Source organism: Haemaphysalis longicornis, unplaced genomic scaffold (assembly GCF_048455015.1).
Source record: "Haemaphysalis longicornis isolate Haplotype H1 unplaced genomic scaffold, Haemaphysalis longicornis Haplotype H1 scaffold_10, whole genome shotgun sequence".
In the NCBI taxonomy this organism is placed as follows: domain Eukaryota; kingdom Metazoa; phylum Arthropoda; class Arachnida; order Ixodida; family Ixodidae; genus Haemaphysalis; species Haemaphysalis longicornis.
Window position 1 is genome coordinate 156,496,995 of NW_027526204.1, and position 21,574 is coordinate 156,518,568.

The 21,574-nt window shown below is 46.3% G+C and overlaps 1 long non-coding RNA gene across 3 annotated transcripts; it reads left to right on the forward strand.

The window, feature by feature from the left end:
• Positions 1 to 6,423: 6,423 nt before the first annotated feature.
• LOC144159724 (uncharacterized) lies at positions 6,424 to 8,399 on the forward strand. 3 transcript variants are annotated; one of them, XR_013320356.1, is made up of 5 exons: positions 6,424 to 6,685; positions 7,646 to 7,772; positions 7,851 to 7,930; positions 7,986 to 8,072; positions 8,114 to 8,399. It is a non-coding gene; the product is annotated as an uncharacterized LOC144159724 (long non-coding RNA). The 3 variants fall into 3 exon arrangements; XR_013320357.1 differs by having other exon boundaries at positions 8,165 to 8,399; XR_013320355.1 differs by having other exon boundaries at positions 8,183 to 8,399.
• The last annotated feature ends 13,175 nt before the right edge of the window (positions 8,400 to 21,574 follow it).

A 21,574-nucleotide genomic window follows, 5' to 3' on the forward strand; every position in this document is an offset into this window, starting at 1 on the left:
AATTACTGTACTTTAGCTGCATATAATACGGCACTTACACGCACACGCACGCACATAAATGAAATCCCCATCGTCAGCCTGTCTACTGCAGGACGAGGGCCTCACCCATGCAGGAAAGAAAAGTATTCTTTCCTCCTTGCACGGCACTTGCTTCGCGCCATCTCCGCGACCCCGACCTGCCCCGACATACAACCTCCCCCCCCCCCCCTCCCTCCTCGCCCGCTCCATCGCAAGGGGAAAAAACGTGGCCGAGCTTTCTCTTCTCACGCAAACCCTGCCGCAGCCCAAAACGAAGAATCTGACGCCCCCGCGCCGGCTCCCTCCTTCGCCCTGAGCACGGCTTTTGAAGCTCCTTTCATGGCGGCCGAGCTGGTGCGGGTCATTCAAAATGCAAAAAGGAAAAGTGCGCCCGTAGCCGAGAGGCAGCACTCGCGCCTTCTTGACTTTGCAACTTCCACTTGTCTTCCGGCACCCTCCCTGATCAATTTGGCCTCCAACTTGTCCCTCCCATCCTAAAAAAGAACAAATCTCCCAAACTTTTCTCCTCTTTTCGTCCTATTTCATTCACGAGCGTTGCCTCCAAAATTCTCGAATCCATGGCGCTCGCCCGCCTCGAATTACAAGTATGCACGAATATGCAACTTGAACCCTGGGCCGCAGATGGGTTTTCCTCGCCAGCGCAGTGCCATTGGATTCAATTGCCGACCTTGTCTCTGCACTAGAAAACGCGAAGGCTACCAAAAACCGTGGCCTTTGTCGTCCTTTTGAACATTCGCAAAGCCTTCGACCGCTTACGCCACGAGGCTATTCACGATGCAGTAAAACGCTGCAAAATTACTCGGCCGTCACCCTCATCTCCCCCGACGTTACAAGACTGGACGAGGCCCGCCACTCCATCGCGCAAGAACCAAACAAGCAATACCCATACGCGTGGGTTGCATCATGCAATGCACCCGCTCGCATCCCAAGCATCAAATTTGGGTGACAAGAATCCTGCCTACTCAGCAGGCTCCGTAACTGGCTCCGTACTGCAGCCTCCGTACCAGTGCTCACCTACAACTGAATGAGAAAATCAACAGTCCCACTTGTTCTTCATCCACATAAATCAAGCAGCCTAAAATATAGAATCCAATTCGCGAATCAAAAAAAGGCAAACCAGATTTCGCTCAAATTCCAAATCAAATAACTACCCGCTCTTCATTTAAAATATGAGTTAGAAACAGGCCAGAAAATATTTTGGAGCTGGAAAGACGGGGATGAGGGGAGATTTGAACTAAGACACACTTTGTGTGGCTGGGGCCCCTATATGTACACCATGCTATGAATGCGAATTCTCAGTGTAAGGAAAAATGTAAATTTGTGGACATCCTAGTGATATCGCGTAATGATGTTATAACACACTTGCAGTGATATCGCATGGATGTCCACAAGCAGATGATCTTGGGTGAAACATATTGTATGGACATCACATGAATGTCCTGAAATGACATTGGATATTGTGACCATTTGTGGATATCCTATGGACTTTCGTGGTTTGCTGGGTTCAGAGGCAGACCGCAAAAACCCTACATCGATGTGTGATCATTTAGAAACACAGCTCTCGAAAAACTGCAGAAATGCATGTGGAGAAGTGTCACGCTGAGCGTGTAGATTCCCCCATGAAATCTTAAAGGAACCGTGAACGTTTGAACGTTTCTCAAAACGAAAGAAACGCGTGGTGCCGGTCCGACGGATGGCGTAGCCAAACTCGGCGGCAGATCCGTTTATTTTAGTCCCTCATTTGTTGGATGATCACACAATTCTTAGAGTGGATGCAGCCTCGAATAAAATAATACCGCCATTCCGCGCATCGTGCGTTACAAGCCAGGTGCTGCACCGTTCTAAGACGGTCATTTTTTTCAAGATGGCCGCCGGCTGTTCCATGAATGAAATTCGTTTTTATTTCATTTTTTAGTAAGCGGGTAAATCTCATCGCTGTTCTTGGTGTTAATGAAAATATACCACAAATATGGCACCTTCGATGGAAGGTTGAGCGCGAACAAAATATTTTTTGTTCAGGAAAAACTTGCAAAAACACTCATTTATTGCTGTATCATTTTGTAAAGCTAAAAAAATACACTAACAGGCTTCGTTTACGTTGGAGAACAGAATTTTAACAGGTCAGGCAGGCAGATTCCCGATCATAGTCAATACTTTCTAGCCTCACTAAGTTATCAGTGTCGTGCGTGAGCTCGCGTCATCCGCAAATTCCCCCGCAATGATCGTGTTGGCAGTGGCATTTCTTTGTGTTGCACATGAGCCCGCGGCGATTTCCTCCACGTGTAAGAAATCGAACTTCTATTATTAGTCACGCAGGCGTAATTATTATAATCATCGAAAAACTACGCCCAATAAATATAAATGCAGTAGTCACTCGTTATAACGAAATCGCTTCATTCGAAATTTATTCTGGTCCCAACCCAAACGGATGCATTTTAGGCCGCATTACTCGAAGCGCCAGAAGAGCTAATTCCAACATGGCGGGTGTGGGTTAAGTGGCGAGCGGAGGCGTCGCCGTGCCGCGGTGACCCAGTGGCGAGTCAGGCTGTCAACATGGCAGGTCAACACAAGCTGGTACTTCGCCGGCGGTTTTCTCGAGCCGGTCATGCTCGATTCGGGTGATCCCCATTTTGGGCAAACGGTCCAAATGCGTGGTAGGGTCATTGAACTTCGTCGCAACACATTGGTCAAGGGCGTGGACACGACGGTGCGCGAACACTGGCAATCGAACCGTAGAATTGGCAGTGTCGCCGACAACGAGGCGCCGAAGAACTCTTGTGTTGCAAACTTCACGGCTGCACAACTCGGGAAAACAATTCCCAGTGATCATGCAATGCCCCTAATGCGAAACCGATCAGTTTTCATGATTGTGCTTTGTACGCCCAATTAGCGGTTAATCTTTTTATTATTACTATTTATTTATTTTTTGAGCTCAACAAACAACCTCCGTCTCGAGCCACGGCATCTGCGGCGCTTTTCAGCGCAAAACTCTCGTATAGCGTTTCGTGACGCCCGCACGCCCCCCTATAAAAGGGGCACTGCCGCTGCCAATTTTTGTGGGCGGCGACCATAGCCTCCTGCATTGCTTGGTCAAATGGTCAAATTGTAGCAGGGGTTGCTCTCGCCCGGCAAGAACATGAAACAGCCACCACAGCTTATTCTGAATAACGTTTTGCTTCAGTGAATACATTATGGTTTGATTCCTCGCAGCTGTGGCGTATAATAAGCTAAACTGGTTTAGCTTTTCTCGAGTGGTTGCTTATATCAATATACCGCTTATAACGAAATTTCTCGCCGTCTTGCTGACTTCGCTATAACGAGGGATTACTGTATCTGTATTCTACATGTTTCCTCTTAGTTTTACGGAATAGCAAGCTCAGTTTAAGCCAATCTTTGCAGCGCGTTATTTGTTTTCATCAGTAAACATGCAATAACAAGAAGTTTGTGTTCCCCCTCGCCCCCTACTTGTTGCTTATCCCTGCTCCATTTATATGTCTTATTTGAACTTCAGCCTTCGTAATATCGCTCAAAAACAGTCACTTTCAAAAGCAATCATGACTTTTCTATACTCGTCGTGCTAGTCGCACTTTTCTTATGGAGTTGATGAACAAATTTTTACTTTTTTACGGTGAGGTGCCCACAATAATTTGAAGATATGACTCAACAACGAAGCACCTTATTTCTATACCCGTTTTTTTTTTTTTTCATTATATACGCATACGACGTATACACGCAAAAATTTCTTGGCGGCGTGCATCTGACACATGAGTTTCTTGAGGACAGATTGGACTTACAATAACTCTAAGCGGCCGCTTTTGTTGGCTATGGACGCGTTTCCGTGAAGTCCAGTCCCCGCGAAATTTGTGAACGTGTGCAATGAAGCGTCACTGTGCCACACCTAGTAAAAAGCCAATCAATTAGGCACGACAGTCACGCTCTGAAAAATCAATACCTGCAGTGTAAATCAACTTAGATCCGTGTAAATGACACCCAAATAATGACGTGTTTTAAGCAGAATTTCACTGATGTACGAAACCAACTTTTCCATTTTGCGAATGCGCTCTTATTGGAACATCCGTGCGCTCAACGGTTCGCACCAGCCCCTGCAGGCCGTGTCGCTCATGCAATTGGTATACCGATTGTCTCATCTTATAGTGTGATTTAGTTATTCTAGAAACCCACCACAGTGGCTGTTGTGCTAGCGCTGAGTCCAAGGATTGAGCCCGAGGACGCGGGCTCGATTGCAGGCCGCGGCAGCCGCTTTTTGTGTGTGTGTGTGTGTGTGTGTGTGTGTGGAGGCGAGAAGCGGAAATGCCCGTGTGTTCGGGATTTCGGTGCACGTTAATTAGATCCCCAGGTAGTCAAAATTAATCCGGAGCCCTCTACTACGGTGCGCCTCATCGCCTGTGTAGCGTCGGCGCATGAAACCTCATAATCAGTCAAATCAGATATTTTAGGGCGATTTTAACACATCATTAAACTTAAAGAGCAAAACACAGCTGCTGAGCACCGATAAAGCCGCGCAGCTTTCACCCTCAACTGTGCGTTGTCACGTATGGCCAACTATCGGGCTGTTTTCGTGAGTCTTTTACAAATGCCACTCGGGTGCGTTTTTGTCCATGTGCATGCCGCACATATCCAGGAAACTGACCAAATGCACAGCGCCTGCTAATTAACCCAACGCGCGCGTGAAACGGACGGCGCAGCATTTCGACGTCGTGAGGCACGAATGAGAACTTGGGTTTCATTGCCGTGTGTTATCTTGCAATCATTATTTGCTGAATAAATAAACAAACTGGAATTTCAACAAGAAAATAGCTTTTTATGCCATCGTCAAATGGTATCTACTCCGACTTGGCTTCATTTACGTTCCATAGCCGCTCACTTCACCATGACATCATACCGAAATTTAACGCGGCCTCTTTACAATGGAGATGTGTTCTTTTGGGAAACGTGCACCATATGGAAAGACAAAGTGATCGGGTATACGCCGTGTTTTTCATTCGACGTGTTGGCCGTATCTTTAAGAAGTTCGCGCACATTTCTTTCATAACTGCCTGAAAACAGCATCCAGAAATGACTTCCCAACTTTCCTTTCCTATTGTTAAAACATTGCGCGCCTTCCTTTGGTAGTAAACGGTTGCATTATAAAAAGGTAATCGTGCATCGACAAGGAAAATTTCCAGTTCCATTTTGCTAAGTTTTCACAAGCGACTCGCACTGTTAACTTTCTCTCTTAAAGGAGTACTGACACCAAATTTTTGCTTCATGTTTTTATTCGTTAGGTGTAATAGGTGTAATATTTGGTAAATGTTGCCGTGAATGGGTATTCTAGCGATTGCGCGATTACAATGGCGACCTTCGGAAGCCTATTTATGGCCCCTTTAAAGCATGCATGGCCGGGTTGTTTTATGTTGCCGCCTGTATATCCTTAAACAAAAATAATATAGATAGAAGGCTCAAACATTGCCTTGTTGCTGGATCCTCATAATTGCTCGAAAAAATTAATTTACTGGAGAAATTTTATATGCAAGCTATATAAATTTCTGTGCATCATATGGGTGTGCGAGCCGTATTCATGTCGCCAGCTAATTACAATCGTGTGTTTTCTCTTCATATATACATTGCCGCAGTAATTACGGTTGATTTATGAAATAGATTCAAGCCCAAAGTTCATGTACTTTAAATTGCCCCCTTCTTGTGACATTTAGTCACTGTTATAGCCCCTCTGATCAGCGAACGTTCCAACTAGTCCACACCTTGCACCTTTGTTTGAAATAGACAACATGAAGTGGGCTGTTTTATATTTCAACTTCCCCATAGACATTTCACCTACCTCGAGCGCCAAAGTCAGAGCACCATGATATTGTAACATATATGAAACAATAAAACAAAACAAAGACCTAACCCTGGTGTGACACCCATTTTCCAGGAGATACTGCCTGTACGAAAGCTCATTGGCCTATTTCAAGGATCTTTTCTCATTATACAAACGAACGTTCCAAGTAACCTGAAAATTTTTGCTCTTGTTCCCTTCCAATAGCATTGCACACACTATCTTCAGATTTTTCCTGGTGTAATTTTTATTCGTAAGAGGTTCCAATGCATCGAACACTTGTCGCGTTCTGCTTGGCGCGAAACGAAGTACAGCAGGGCGCCAGGCGTTCTCGGAACCCCGCCTTTTTCCGAGACTTCAGCTGGGAATCAGGCACGCTGTCTCGCGCATTCCTTTCTTCCTGCATGCCTTATTTTTTGTTTTCGTCGACGCTCCGTCCCGTCCCGTCCCTTCTGTGTGTCGCGAAGGAAGTTTCAGCAGCCGAGCGCGAGTTGGGGATGGCCGAAAAAAAAAAAAAAAGACAGAAAGAAAACGCTTTTGTCCTTGGCCAGCGTCCTACCCTCCTCTCACACGCGCACACGTGCGCGCCCCTCGCAGAGGGGTCCTCCCCTCATGCTCCTTTGCGACTGGCAGCCGGCGGTGGGTTGGGAAGAGTAGACGAAATGCGCGCGCTTTTTTCAGAAAGGAGCAGCCATAGTGACAATCAAACGGAATGGAGAAGGAACCATGTCATACGAAATATTGTTGTGTGGCCGCATGTTACGGCGAATATTTGCGGGCCGGAAAGTTCATAGCAACCGACCAGTGAAGGTAAGCGCTCGATTTTCTGAGCTCGCCTCGTTCTTTCGAATGCAGTTTACTTCGTAAAAGAGCGGGAACAGGATTGCCCTCCCGTTTCTAACTTCTAAGCATATCCTTGCTTTTGTGAATGCGTACGGTTGTAAAAGGGGAACACGTATTCACTTAAATTTTATGGAAAGAGTATAATGAGAAATCAGGTGGGCGCTCAGTAGTAGATTTTTTGTTATGATGCTGAAATCGAGTGTATATATGTTCTGCAAGAACCTTGATATGTACGATTGGCTTTTAATTTACTTCTCGCCGCAGCTGCTCACGAACGCGAAAAATACAACTAATAAATATAACTTTGTTATGTTTAATTTCACGCGAGTTTCGGCGGCATGCTGTAACGGAACACAATTTAGCGTTGCAGTTAAGCCATATGTTATCAGCTGCTTATGCGAACCATCTTACGATGTAAAACAACGCCTGACGTCTTTGTAGTATTCACATATTTTCCATGTGAAAGGCTGGTCTACGTCGGATGCTTATAACTATAAAGAAAATAAATGACAAATAAAAATAAATAAATAAAATGATCAAAAATAAATAAAAATAAGAAAATAAAACAGCTCAAGCCAGTTTTTAGCACATTTTTCGAGAGCAAAAGGTAAAATTAGGCAACCAAGAAAATACACGGTTGTAATTTCATCTAGTTGTACATGTAATGTTTCCCTTCTTTACATTTGCCTGTTTACTAATTTTTGTTCGTTGCGTTTTTATGTTTATGGCCATTGAGGTAATTATCGTCCTCTTTCAATGATTGCCGACGTACCACGTCGTCATCAGTTGGTCGGCTTCTCTTGTTAATTGAAAATTCTCTGGCAAGCTGTCTGATCGAAGTCTTTTCACTTAATTACTCAATGGCCTGGAAAGAAAGCTGTAAGGTATTTTATATAATTCAGTATTTTGTCCTTTTCTGTTTTCCAGGGATGCTTGAGAAACCAACTCAAGCGATGTGCGTCATAAAGTTGGCACGGGCATTAGAAAAAGTTAAACAAGCAAGACAAAGTGAAAAGTGAAGAGGCCTGTTTTGCTATAATATTCCTTCCTAAAGGTAAGGTTTTCTCTATTAGCTAAAATTTGCTTCACTGCAGTTTTCTGAACCACTTCTATACACTCTGTTTTGTTTCAGAAATACCTTATGATTTACCAGCACCACAACATTGACACACGAATAAGCTCATCTGGCAGCAAGCGTCATCCAAACTGCAGGTGAGCTTCTGAGCACCCTGTGTGTTAGAGCAATGCCATCTTGTTTGTTTTCCAGGAATGGCAGTCAAACCTCATTTGAAGTGCCAGTACAAGAAAATTGATGAGGCCATATTGTATGCCAAAAGTCCTGGTGTTCTGAGAGGTGAGACATATTGTATGCCAAAAGTCCTGGTGTTCTGAGAGGTGAGACATTGTCTATGCTGTAACAACTTTGCAACTTCTCCTAAACTACAGCTTTTTTTCATTTCGCAGAAGCGTGGCAGTAACAACCCCATGTTACTGGGTTCATGGCCGTCAAGTATGTCATCAAACTGACTTGTCAAGGCAGAAGAACAAGGAAGCCCAGGAGGAGAAAAACGAAGACAACGGCTGAAACAGCGTACTTGCGAAATTCAATTGCTTTAACACAATACGTATTCGGATCGATTGTTAATGGTAAAATAAAACGCACATGTTCTTTCATCTTAAAGAGTGTCAGTGTTGTTATTTACGCTAGCTGGCATGTTCCTTGCTTTAAAATTCCGCCATTTCTTAGTTTGTTATTTTGGCGGACTGCCTTAATTGTGTGTGTTGGTCAGTGTAGGGATCAAATGTATAAACATGCAGTCTAAAATGCCAGTTTATACCTTTCAGGAGTTTATGAGGACGACGTTTGAAGTGCTCGCTTATCATGCAGTCAACAATCGTCTGTCTAGGAAAAAGTTAACTTATAATATTTTCATCTAGTTATTGTTGCATGTATATTAGATACATGTAACTGTAAGTTACCTGTACATTGCTGCAATATCATCGCTTCGTAAGAGAAACATTGCTTGAACGTCATATCAACAGTGCGCGGATGCGGCCCTCGTGGGGAAAAAACGTATCTGTAAAGTCGCGGTAACGTTGTAGGAAGCATCGCTTGAACATGATAGCGATGTTTTCTAAATGTTACCCGCACGTTGGAAAAATATAGCTGGCAAGTTACCGCGAAATTGTAGGAATGTTATTGCAACTTCATAAAAACATTGCTTGAACGTTGTAGCAACGTTCTTTGTATGCTAACTTCATGTTAAAAGTGTGGATCTAAAGTTGCTACAAGATTGTAGCAATGTTATCACAACGTCCGAATGGTACAGGGATATGCTTAATTGTGGTATGCACGTTGCGAAAATGTAGCTGAAAAGTTGCTGCAATGTCATCAGAAAACGTCTCATAACGTTGTTCAAATGTGTCCCGCACGTGGCTGGAAGGTTGCTCCAAGAGTGTAGCAACGTTGACGAACGTCAGAAACAACGTTATCCAAACATTAAAACAACACCCTTAAAACGTTGCCCCCATGTTGGAGCAATGCTAAAATCATGTTGACGCAATGTTTCTGGGAAACATTGCACTAACGTTAAAAAAAGCGGACATTAGCCACGTTTTGGCAACGTTAAGGGGAAACGTTGTGGAAATGTTCGGGCAACATTCTGTGCTACTAGGGAGTAGAGAAGAGTAGTTCCACTGTGGTCGATTCCGTCGCACACAACACACCGCGAACACTGTTGGCTGGCGTAATGCTGCGTCCGGGAGACGAGAAACCTCGAAGGGAACAGTGAAGCGCGGAGGCGAGCATGGTGCGACGAAGAGCGAAGTCTGCGGCGGCCCCGACCGCTTTGGAGACGGGTACTGGGGGAGGCGGGAGCTGGCACTCGACCGCCCACACCAGCAGAGCGAAAGCCAGGCGACGTCCAACGGCCCGCGCTTGCAACGGGCCGCCGAAATGAAGCCCCTCCGAAGCACAGGAGCACGAAAAAACACGTCCGCTCAACTCCGAATCGACGACCGAACTCCCCTGACGCAATCGCAAAAGCTACCTCTCCGAGCGTACGAAGTACCCGCTAATCTAGGCCCTACCCTTTTCAGTTGCGGAGAATGCAAAACTGCATCTAACGCGGCAGCATGGCACAAAAGTTCGCTACCTACCACAGGAAAAACTTCACACAACGTTTCTGCGCAGCAAAGTTTTCACGGCGCACTCGCAGCAACGGTGGCTGCCATGATGGAATGCGTTGGTTACTAGGTGAATACCGACTACTGCCGCCAACTCTAGTAGGCAAAAAAGCAGCGGGCAACGCTGTGAGGGTGGCATCATGTCAGCGCCCGGGTGTAGCACGGTTTCAATGCACGGGCTGGCCGGGCAGCTTTTGCTCTAGAGTCAGTAGTATTAACTCTATGATTAATAATTGTCATTATTTTGTGTAGTGTAGTCCGAAATACACATTTTTTTATTTGCAGTACAAAATAACGCACCATTGAACTGCTAAAACTTTTCTAAACAAACAATTTTCGTTCTTGCGGGACTGCGGGAGCAGCCGGCGATGCTGCTACTGCTGCCAGCTGGCGTATCGCGTACATGGAGTCGCGTATCCGAAAGCGTGACGAAGCTCCGATTTTCTCGGGCCGACAACGTAGATAAACTGGAGTTCATATTGTTAGAAGCACTATCTGAAAACGTTAGAAAGTTGCTTGTGATTATGTATTGCGTGGGGACCCAGCCAGCCTTTCCAGACCGCAGCAAAATAGCCGCTCTCGAGTAATGTTGACCTGTGACCGCTTGATTATGCTTGGTGTACGCCGATGGTACCTGCGTACAGTTTCAGCGTACGTGAGACGACATCGCACAGCCGACTGGCCCCGTTCGAACAAGCTACGTTCCGCACAAGAAAAGACACCGTCCGAGCGTAATTCTGTGAACCTTCCGACGCATGTCGGCGCGGCGGCATCTGCTATCAACAGTTTGCACCACGGCAAGTTCAGAATGCTTAAATGGGCGACCTGAAATCGCGGTGTGTGTTCTGGAAAGGAAGACAACTTAGCAGCGCCAAAAGATAACCAGGATGTACAGTGCCGAGGACGAAGGGTAGTGGCGGCAACTGTTTTTTACTAGGCACATGTGCGCATTACAATTACAGACAATTGCGCCAAGAATAGGAAAGGTAATGTTTGGTGTCCCCACACATGTACCACGTACGTACCACTACAGTAGATCTCCTCTTCTGAAATATTAGCAAGGAAAACTTCCGAAAATCGGGAAGTTCTTATTGTTTTGTTTTCTTTCCAATCCCTGTCTATTTATTCAACGCGTTTTACGCTCCCTCCACCCACTCAGTGGCGGGCTAGCAGGCGCACCTGCGTAAGGGTCTCTACCTTTCTGCCTAGCCGTGCACGCCCCTGGGTGGGCACACTGACTTTGCAAATAAAATTATTATTATTATTATTATTATTTTCTAGTGGGCGAAATTGTAGCTTAAAATTTGTTTTACACCCACGATACGTTTTATGAGCAGAAAAGTCTTGTGAGCATGCGCCACAAGCATCATAATTGCGTGATATTCAGCGCTTAAAAAGATTTCCTAGTAGAAACCAAAGATTTCGTAGTAGAATACATGATTCTACGACAGTTTAGGGCCTGCGACCTTCAAAAGGTAGACTAGCTAGGCGCTTCATCTCATAGCCACTGCACTGGTATAACTTTCACGTCTCAGTGTACCGTGGTGTACTCTATGTTGGCCAGACTTGACTGAGTCCCTCATGCAAAGGAAGTTAATTCAGGACACCCAGACGATAGGGTCAGAGAAGAGGCTGTACAGACGGTAATAGGAAGGGTGTACGCTTGGCCGGCCATCATCTCTAATACACCTACATGCACTCCAGCATATGAAAACCTATGGGTTCTGCACAGGCTCAATAAGCAACGTCAAAGAGAATCTTAAGATCTGCCTCGAACGTGAACGCATCTACGGATTGTTTGTGTAAACAGGTATAAGCAGCGAGCATGCTGCAAATGTAATTGATAGGCAAACGTCAAGGCTGTCATGGGGCGAATTTAACAAAAAGAAATGGTGAAAAAGATCCCAATTTCAAACTACATTGATGTTATATGTGCATGCACTATACACACAGTCATCAGTTTGTTAACTGTACGTAAACACTCAAGTGATATGATCAAACGGAACTAGAGGCCCCACTACAATCGCCCAGTTATGTTTCTTTGCAGTGGAATAGGTCGGTATCTGTTAGTCGCACAAACAAGATTCTCTGATGGCATGGAGAAATAGCTGGAAAGTGGCTATGGAGCTCCAGCTGCTTTACACATTTTCTGTAATACCAGTTATTTGTTTGAAGTTTGCAATAAAATTGATGTCATTTGTTAGTCTTTTTAATGAACGAAACTTTTCGTGGCCACAAAACAGGGGTCGATAAACAAATGCTCACTTTCTTTGGTGGCTTGTAACGATTCACTAGAATTTCACATGGCCAACCCAAGGAATCCATGCCTCGTACACTGCAGGGTAGTGCTAGTCTCCAAAAACATTTGACAGGACGACTGGAAACTAGCGCGGCCCACACGCTCCATAGGTGGAAACCAGTAGTCCACCCACGCACTGCCATAAAACAGCTAATGAATGGAGTGAGTCTCTGCTAAATATTAAGCAGGTTCAAAGGGTAGGTTCGCATTGATAGATTTTGTGCCATCGTTCACTGTGCGTAGATTAACTATTTAACGGGCACAACAGTCATTTTTGTTATTTCGGTCAGTTCTTGAAGGGTTGCCTAAATGTTCTTTAACAAAACAAAAAGTGAAAGCTCTCAGTTAGGGATTTTAAAAACATTGTTTAGCCTCTCCAGCAATTGTCCCAGCCTGAAGGAACTCGGCTGATAGTTGGTGCCGACTGTCGTCCTCGCTTGCTAGCTCCCTGACCAAGCACATGAATACAGTGACTAAGAAAGATGGTGACCAAAGTGAGAAGAGAAGGTGGATCCCGTACAACAGCCCCTGATCAGCTAAACACCAGAAAAAAGCGCCGATGACTCACAGGCCACGACTAGGGCGTTAAAATACCTTTTGACATACATTTACAGGGCATTTACAACCTTTTATCAAAAAAATCTTATGATCACACAGTCCCTCCATAGAAGGGGTTTGTTTCAGACAAGGTCGTTGAAATTTGTTATTAGTAACATAAACTCATCATTGGTCCCTTTCATTCAGCACACTTACGGGCTTCGTTTTAAAAACCCTGCTGTTTCTATTTCACGTATAAATGAACTGCTTATGCAATATTCTCTTATTTACCTATGTTGGAAGTAAACTGTGTTATACCGTAAAATGTGATGTGCCGAGTGCATGCAGGTGCAACATTCTTCAATGGGACATGCAGAACATGAAGCTCAGTGCTGATAAACTTAAATCAGGGAAAGTAAAGCTTCCCATGTTGCTTCTTTATTTTTGTAAAGCCCCAACCACATGGAGCGATTTTGCGAGCGACTTGGGGCGCGACGCGACTAGCGACGAACTACTTTTCGCCGCGGACCAAGTCGCTCATCGAATCGCTCGGTTCTGGGCCGCCAGAAACAGTCGCTCGCCTCCCGGAAGTGGCCTCAGCGACTAGCCAATAGGAGAGCCCCTACGTAAGCACGCAACCTCCGGTTTTGGAAGAGAACGGGGGGACGACTTTGCAAATCCACGCAGCGGAGCAGCGGATTTTCCGCAGCGGTGCAGCGGAAAAGAAAGCTTCGCGTGGCAAAGCTTGTGTACACGCTGAAGCAGGAGCAAGAAGGCTCCCGCACACACTGGGTGAGACCCGTGTGGGAAAAATGACGTCAAGAAAGCGAATTCTTCACGGCGTTCATGTTGGAGCCGAGAGACGAGGCGCAGAAGGAAAAGCGTGCGCTATCGCTAACCCAAACCAGTTTTAAAGATGCAATGAAGTGCAAAAAGCAAGGTAGAAAGGCGTAATACTTTTTAGTCATGCTTTTTATGACAAATGAACAAAAAAATGTTTGCAAACAACCAGCGTACCAAGCGCGTGTGTGCGGCAACATTGAAATCGCCATCCTCAGTCGCTCGAGCAGTCGCTGTCATGTGGTTGCCTCGGCGAGCGACTTCGGTTCGGCGACTGCGGATCCTAGTCGCGTCGCTCGTCGCGTCGCTGGAAAAATCGCTCCATGTGGTTAGCGCTTAACTATTCTCTCTACCAAATACCTTGGTGGTAACTCAACTAAGCTCACCTTTTCCCTAGGCCTTTATAATTGTTTTGCTCTGCAATTATACATTCTCAGCTGGAGCATGCCTGCTGAATTCAGGCCCCAACTACGCCTTGCAATTTCTCAATTGCAGCTGTATGAAATGTTGCTCTTTAGGTTTTGCCAATGATTTCCAACAGGCCATTTAATTGGTGTCAAAACCATTTTACACCTTTAATTGCTATTTATAGCAAACAGTATTATATCATTTTTCATAACACATTTTGTTGTAACCTCATTCAATGATTTTGTTACCCCGCCAGCTTGGTTCATAAATCTTTGCGTGAACATGCCCGTCACATTTGGCTTTCCAGCGTAGCTTTGGTGTCCGCAAAAAGGAATCTTTTTCTTGGCTCCTCTGCAGCGCTTTGTAGAAAAAGATCACTTGCTGGTTTGGCTTTCCCGCAGGACTCTAGTGTAGTGCAAGAAAGTATCGCTTGCTTATCCCTTTTTTGTTGAGGTTTTAATGCTGTGCATCTTCCAGAAGAACCCCGGTATTTTGTTTAGAAATGGAGCTTCACAGCAAACAGTGCACAGAAAGTAGAGCTACTCACTTTTTGCATAGACACGGAAGTTTGGCAGATCACTTGTCATTGACAAGCAAGTGTTTGATTTCTGGCTTAACGTGCAACGCTGGGATAGTTTACTAGTTGGGGGGGAAAAACACAGCACTGATAAACGGTACTGAAGTACTAGGAAAGGTGCCGTGATCAACATGGTTTCCATGTGTTGGCAGCTTTTTGGTCCAGTGTTTTTCATGAATATTTGCCAGGGGGCCTTAACATGGCCTGCTTTTGTGTAACAAAAACGTCAACAGTGAAGCACTTATCAATGCTTACATGCTGCTCATTGATACCAGAGCAAAAGTACGTTCAGCAGTCATTTTATTGTTAAAGCCACCCATGATTCATACACCTTCCAGCTGTACTGCAACTTTCACAAATACCGACAGACATTCACATCCACGCACGTGGCCTTGGCTCCAGTTCTTGCACAAGGTATTAAGAAGTACTCTTGGGAGTGGGCAATGTCACGCTCGACACCAACCATTATCCTGAAGTTGTACTTGATAAACCATTTTTTAAGCCTGTTGGCTTAAAGGATTGTTTAAGTGCCCGTTTTGTGGAAGAAAAAGAAACAGCTAATGGGCACACAACACACAACCCGTGAATGTGTTTTCTAGCAGCTGGCTTCTGACGAGACTTGCATCATTGTGAACGAAATATGGGACATTTTATAATGCCCCTTACCACTAAGTAAATTCACTTGAGCAATTTTCCAAAACAGTTTACACAGTGCGGAGTTAAAAAGCAATAGAATGTGAAACGTCCCCTCACAATTGGAAACTCTTCCTGTTCACTACCCCAAAGGCTTGGACAGTAGACGCTTAAGCACGCTTCACCAGTTGCGAATACAAGCATTAGTGTCAAGTTGAACTCCTCAGAGTGCTTGGAATTTGTGCATAGACTGCAAGCCTCCGAGATAAGCTCTCATCATCATTAGCCCATCCTGCTGAGAGTGAATGAAAGTATTGTGGCTGGTTATGTTCAATTCCAACCAAGCCAAACACAAGAGTAAAGAAGGAACGAGCCTATCAAAATACATACTCAAAGCAGATGCAGGAGGCAGTTTTGTTGCCTAACCAGGTTAGAGGAGGCGAAAGGTACTGGAGCGAAGGAAAAGGAAATAAAAGCCAAGCAGTAGTTTTAAGCCTTGCCTATCATTTCATTAAGGCTTTCTAAGTTGAAAGAGCAACAAATCTGCGCAAAGATGAACAATAACTGAACTGTCACTTGTTAACCTTATGCACACCATACTTTTAAAGGACTACTAGCAGAAGTTCCAAACTTGGCTCACACGGCGATCTTATCGGCTGCACTTCTCTCATGCTTGCACAGTTGGAGCTTGAGCCTCCTTGCACAAGAAGCCAGCCAGTCAGCGAATGGTTTCAGTGGTATCTTGAGTAGATATCTTTGGACGGGCAGTTGGGCTCCACCCACGGAAGTGAAGCTGCGCTCCCTGCACGGATTCTGCAGCACCGCGTGCACAGATCGTTTCTGCGGAATAGTCAGGATACATTTCTCGGCGATAGTACTACTGCCCCGGGGGAAAAATTGCAGAAGCTACATGCGAGGTCGGATTGCGTTCGATGATGCCGTGCGCTACCTGACGACACTCGATTCGTGCACACGCTGACACTACGTCGCTCGCGTTGGCATGTCATCAAAGACAGCTACCTCGTTACCCACGGCGCGACGCGATGGAAAATACTGATCCCCACGTTTTATAATTGAGCCACCACTCTAGAATTAGAACACAAGGCTTGGCATGGAAGAAGCGAGGCACAAGTAGACAACGAATGCAGGCGCGTAAAGCCGATAGCACGCGAACTGCAAGACAAGGTGAAGCTTACAAAATATTAAACGACAACACTACAGTTCTAGGAGCATGTAAAAAGCGGGGCGAAGCAGCGTGCAGAAAACAATGCGTTAGGCTTACCAAGACGTGCAACAGCAAGTTCACAAAAAATACCCAATCTAAATAATTACAAGCACACCTCCCAACAAGAAAAAAGCGCCCCGAGGCAGCCGCTGTACAGGGAGATAAGGACGTAACGATGCGTCAGGCCTGCCATTCGAACCACGGGCGGAGAACATCGGGACACAAGACGTGAACGCCCGGCTGCCGTCGTCGTTATAACAAAAAATGCGGCATGTGCAAATAACGTAAATATGACGTTTGTTTTGTGACGTCACAGGAAGTCACGTGATTACTTTAGCTTGACGTCACTTCTGCGTGGCAGCAGCCGTTACCAGGGGGGCGCAGCTCGTTCCACGCGCGTGGCAGGAGACTTAACCTTTATATTATGCAGTCAGACTCATCGACAGCAATGCTCGAAAAAATTTTAGAATGGTTTGGCTGGGCCTGCCGGGGTATGCTTTGCAAAACAACTAGCTGTGTAAAAAAAAAACTCCCACCTCCCCTCGCGGGAACCCCAGTGTAGATGCGACGCATAGGCGGAGCGGTGAAGGGACCGCGTTTTATAGCGCGCATAACGTTGGGGGGGACTGCGTAAGCCGGTCCATGTCGATGATGACGTTGGCGTACTTGTAAAGCGGTGTGGACTCTAGGTGTTTGAGCCAAGCGTGGATGTTGCTTCGCCGGAGAACAGCACACCGGTTAAATACGCAGCGCGCCCGAAGGAGAGGAAACCGCGGAAGAGAGAGTACTGCACATGCGCCGGCCCCAGCGCGTCTGCCGCGGCTATGACGCAACACAATCCAACACAATCCACTTTAATCCAATCCAAGCCAAGCCAATCCAATTCAATCGAATCCAATCAAATGCCGCTCGCGAGAGAGTGTTCGCTATCGGAGAGGAGAAGGGGTGAGCAGCGGAGAGCGCAGCTGGCGCGGCGAGGAGAATGGGGGAGGGGTGGACAACGCCGCCGACGACGACGACGACGCCGGAGGGACAAGGCGAGTGAATCAGATGCTCGGCATCTAAAAGCGTGCAATGCCTTACAGCAGCTATATGCTACTTCGTGATTTTCAGAGTACGCACACAAGGTTTAAAGTACAACAAAGATTTATTCGGAACGACCTTCACAGTACTCTGATTAAAAGTAATTGAGTTTTATTTATTGCTTGCTTCAGCATGTACATAGCTGGAAAAGCACTGACCAATAAATACACTACTGGAAGTGTGTGCTATTCTGTGGATATGTATCACTTTGCTAGACCAGCAGAAGTAACTGTCGCATATGTGCCTGATCTTTGTCCTAACATTTTTTTACTCTGAGGTTTTACAGCGTTAACCAGTACCCTTAGCTTGATATGTACAATGAGTACAATAAGTACAGAGTACTTTCTCCACCGGTACTGGTTGATGTCGCTAAACCTTACAGCGATGATAGGCCTTATGTCCTATGTTAAGGCTAAACCTTAACTTTTAAGTTAGCCTTACGACGTTCCAAGCAACCCATCAACCTTTGCGCAAACAAGTTATAAACTGGAAAATACTGGAGGGCTTCACGAAAGGCTTCATAAAATATTCTTAATGAGTATCCCACTTAAAGGGGCCCTGAAAGAGGTTTTGCCGATACATGGGTGTTCACATTTTCAGGTAGATCAATGTCCTTGTAATCACCTATATACTTCAATAATTTTGTCACAGCGACGAGTACTAGTGGAGTTATTGCAAATCAAAACAGCGCATTTTCGCCAGCGCCGTGATTCTTCATCGTTTCGGTAAGCTCGCATCGCGCGAGCGTGACTGCCCATGATGACTTTCTTCTCAGGGACGTCTGCAAGAACATCCGGTGGCGCGCATCGTCTGCTTGTGCGATATTCTAAGCGTCAGCATTGCTTTTGGGACGGGGCCGTCTGACTTTCTGCATTCTGTTTGGGCTGTTTTTTATCACTTAGCTTATGAATCCTGCAGTCCGCTCACGGCTGGAAAAGCTGCACGTACATGAGTTCCAAATCGACTTCGGTTTTTTTTTCATTGGGCGCTCGTTCGCGTCAATGTCGAGCTTGGTCGTGTTGTAATGACACCATGCACGCGCGTACATGGGCAGTTGAAGCATTCCATTCCGCTACTCCCATCGGTTCTAAACATTTTTCAAACGCTTCTCAGGCCATCGCCATGCTCCGGTCGAGGAGGCTGGCTTGGACTTTGACCGACGGAAACCCTTTTGAAGAAACTCTTTGAAATGCCCAAGCGCTCGGTGTGCCTGCTTACACCGCACACCCAGACCCCATGAAACCAGCCGCTAGTGAAGCCTCCTTCAAAAGCAACAAGCACCGTTTCAAATATCGAGCAAAAGCGTCTGCCTCGCTAGGCCGACGTATAAACGCTGGGCTAGGCGTCGTTAAGGCGGGTGCCTTAAAGGGACCCGCAACACTCTTCGTGCAGTGCAAGTAAACCTGCGCGACGTTTAGATTAGACCTCCAGGAACACCCGAGCCAAATTTTACACGTGCACGTGAAGCGGTAAGCGCGCAAATCGCCCTGAAAGACGCGGAAAAACCAACCGCTCTCTCTTCAATTCTCCTCATTATGCACCCCTGGCATGGCCTCTGCGACGTCAATCGGGCCATGGCTGTCCTGGCTGCCCTATTGGCTGTCGCTGGTCAACTTCGCGGCTAAATTCTGGCATTTCCTGTGACGATCAGCCGTAGTCGGCGCCGTGTATAGGCCTCCTGCGCTGCCCAGGGGGCGCTGCGCAAGCGGCTTCCGGGCAGTACTTCCGGGTAGTACAAAGCTGCGCGGGTCCCATAGGATCCCGTGTTGACAGAAGCAAAATGAGCTCGACGCTCCCGATTATTTTGCGACGTGGTCACCAGCTCATCCCCGACGCGTCCGATCTATTTCAGCGATCAACTTGGCATTAGGGGAAAAAGCTTTGCAGCGCTTAACAAGTTTACAGCACCGACGAAAGTGCCGGGACCGTGACGGCGTCTGCTACTCGCAGGTTCACCGATCGATGGTCGTATGAAGTGAAATTTTAAGTGAAATTTCTAGTTTAAACTTATACTCTAGGTGATGGAGACTTCTCAAAAAGGCCAAGAAGAGTGACGCAATCGGTGATGATCGCGCTTTAAAAAGCCAGCGAGTCCGGCGAACCGCAGGCTCACCTGCTGCGGTGCGCCGCTCTTTTGCGTACCTGCATAACTATGCGTGCACTTTCATTAAACAGTGCTCGTTTGCGTCGCCGTTACGAATACACGGTGCAGCGTTAGCTTGCCGTTTTGTTGCGTGTCTCAGTGACAAAATGCCGCGACCGTCAGAAGCGTGAAATCTGTTTTGCGATTCCGAAAAATAGTGGCCGTAAAACGAAGTGGTCGGGTGAACTAAGAGGCCGCTCACTTTCCTTGTTTGCTCTCACTTAACCTAATTACGCTCTTGCAGTATACATTCCCAGTTCGCACTTAATAGCCTAGAATGAGGGTCAGCAACGGCTGAGTTCCATGCAGCCCACACGGCGGAGGGCTGGACGGCAAATCGGAAGGGGGGGGGGGGGGGAAGGGGAGGAGGGGGGCTTTGAATGCAAAGACAAAAAATTCAGCGAATTTCTAATAATATTTGACAATAATCTGGCGAAGTGTGAAGATGGGGGTGCAATTCAACTGGAGGACGCCAATTCTCTGTTCTTGCCTCGCTGTCTAACTCCATTTGAAGTCAAAACTGGCGTGTCGGTTTTCAGATTCGACGACCCCTGCACTAGAAAACCAACACAGTCAGTGATGATCGTATGTAAATATTCGGGGCCCCGCGCCGTGTATGCGGCGGTGTTATGTTATGCTGTGTTATGTGGTGTTATAGAAGTACACATCTCTGCAGGCAGCGGGCGTGCGATTTGGTGCATGTTTTGCGTCCTTTAATAGCGCTTAATTTGTTTATTTGGCGCTATTGCCCCACCTACGCGCTAGTATACATGTACCCTCCCGTTCGTAAATCGTGCGGCATAAAACGTTACGCAAGAATCATTTAGTTTGTGAAAATACGAAACAAAATTTCCACTCGTTTCAAAGGCGGTGCCAGGCCAGCAGTGTCAGCTGAGTCGGCTGCGCAATTCTTGCGTTCGCTTGCATGCTCCCGCTGAAGCAACCTTTTGCAGTTACCTTAGGATATAGGATGAGCAGCGTTCCGTGTTTATGCTACTCGTGAACTTTCCTTTGTCGACCGCACGCAAGAAGAAAAAACTAACTGTCGTGAAACAGTTAAACCACCCGACCTGGCGATACTGTCCCACGCCGCGACCATCGCGAAAGCTCGCTAAAAAAGAAAGCCGACAAATCGGCTTCTTTTAGCGGATATTATTTTGTTTAGCCTCTGCAACTACTTTAAGGGCTATTTCATACAATATGCAGTCATTTAAACTCGCCACAAAGCGCCACAACGAACTTTCACTATGGCTTGTAATTGAAAACACATGGAGGGCGGCGAGGGTCGTCTGCTTTTGTACTACCCAGAGGCGTTGGCCGCTAGGGGCGCTGCCTGTCGCCAAAACTCTAGCGCAGGAGGCCTATGAACCTCTTCTATGTCTGAACCTGTCCGCATGCTTTTGGTGTTTCTTATGTTTTGAGTGCGCGGAGTTTGAGTGACGAACTAAATATTCCACTTTCAACGAGCCCACTAGACAACAAACGTTTATTGCTCCGAAAACGCCCTACCAGCCTGAGCGCTTGCTTGCAAGCAGGCCACCATGCCTGCTTTTTTGTGGCACCAGACCGGAAATAGACCCGTCCACGTTGCGGGGTAAAGGACGAAACTCCCCGGCCTGTGACATATCGAAGGCCGCCGAACAGAACGCCGCGCGCCGCCCCTTCTCCGGGAGCAGGGGGGTAAAGTAGAGTGAACTAGTTCACTCTAGGTAAAGCAAGCTCCAAGACCGTACGCATGGAGGACCGTACGAATCGTAGGCGCTGACATGATACAATTCCCATGGTGTCCAGATCAATTGTAGTCAGCCTTCTAAAAAGTTGTTCCGTAATTATTAACTCAAACAAAGAACTGAAGCAAAATAGTTACAAACAATTGCCTCAATAATTAAAACTAGCTCTATAAAAAACTTTTAGTGTAATTAAGC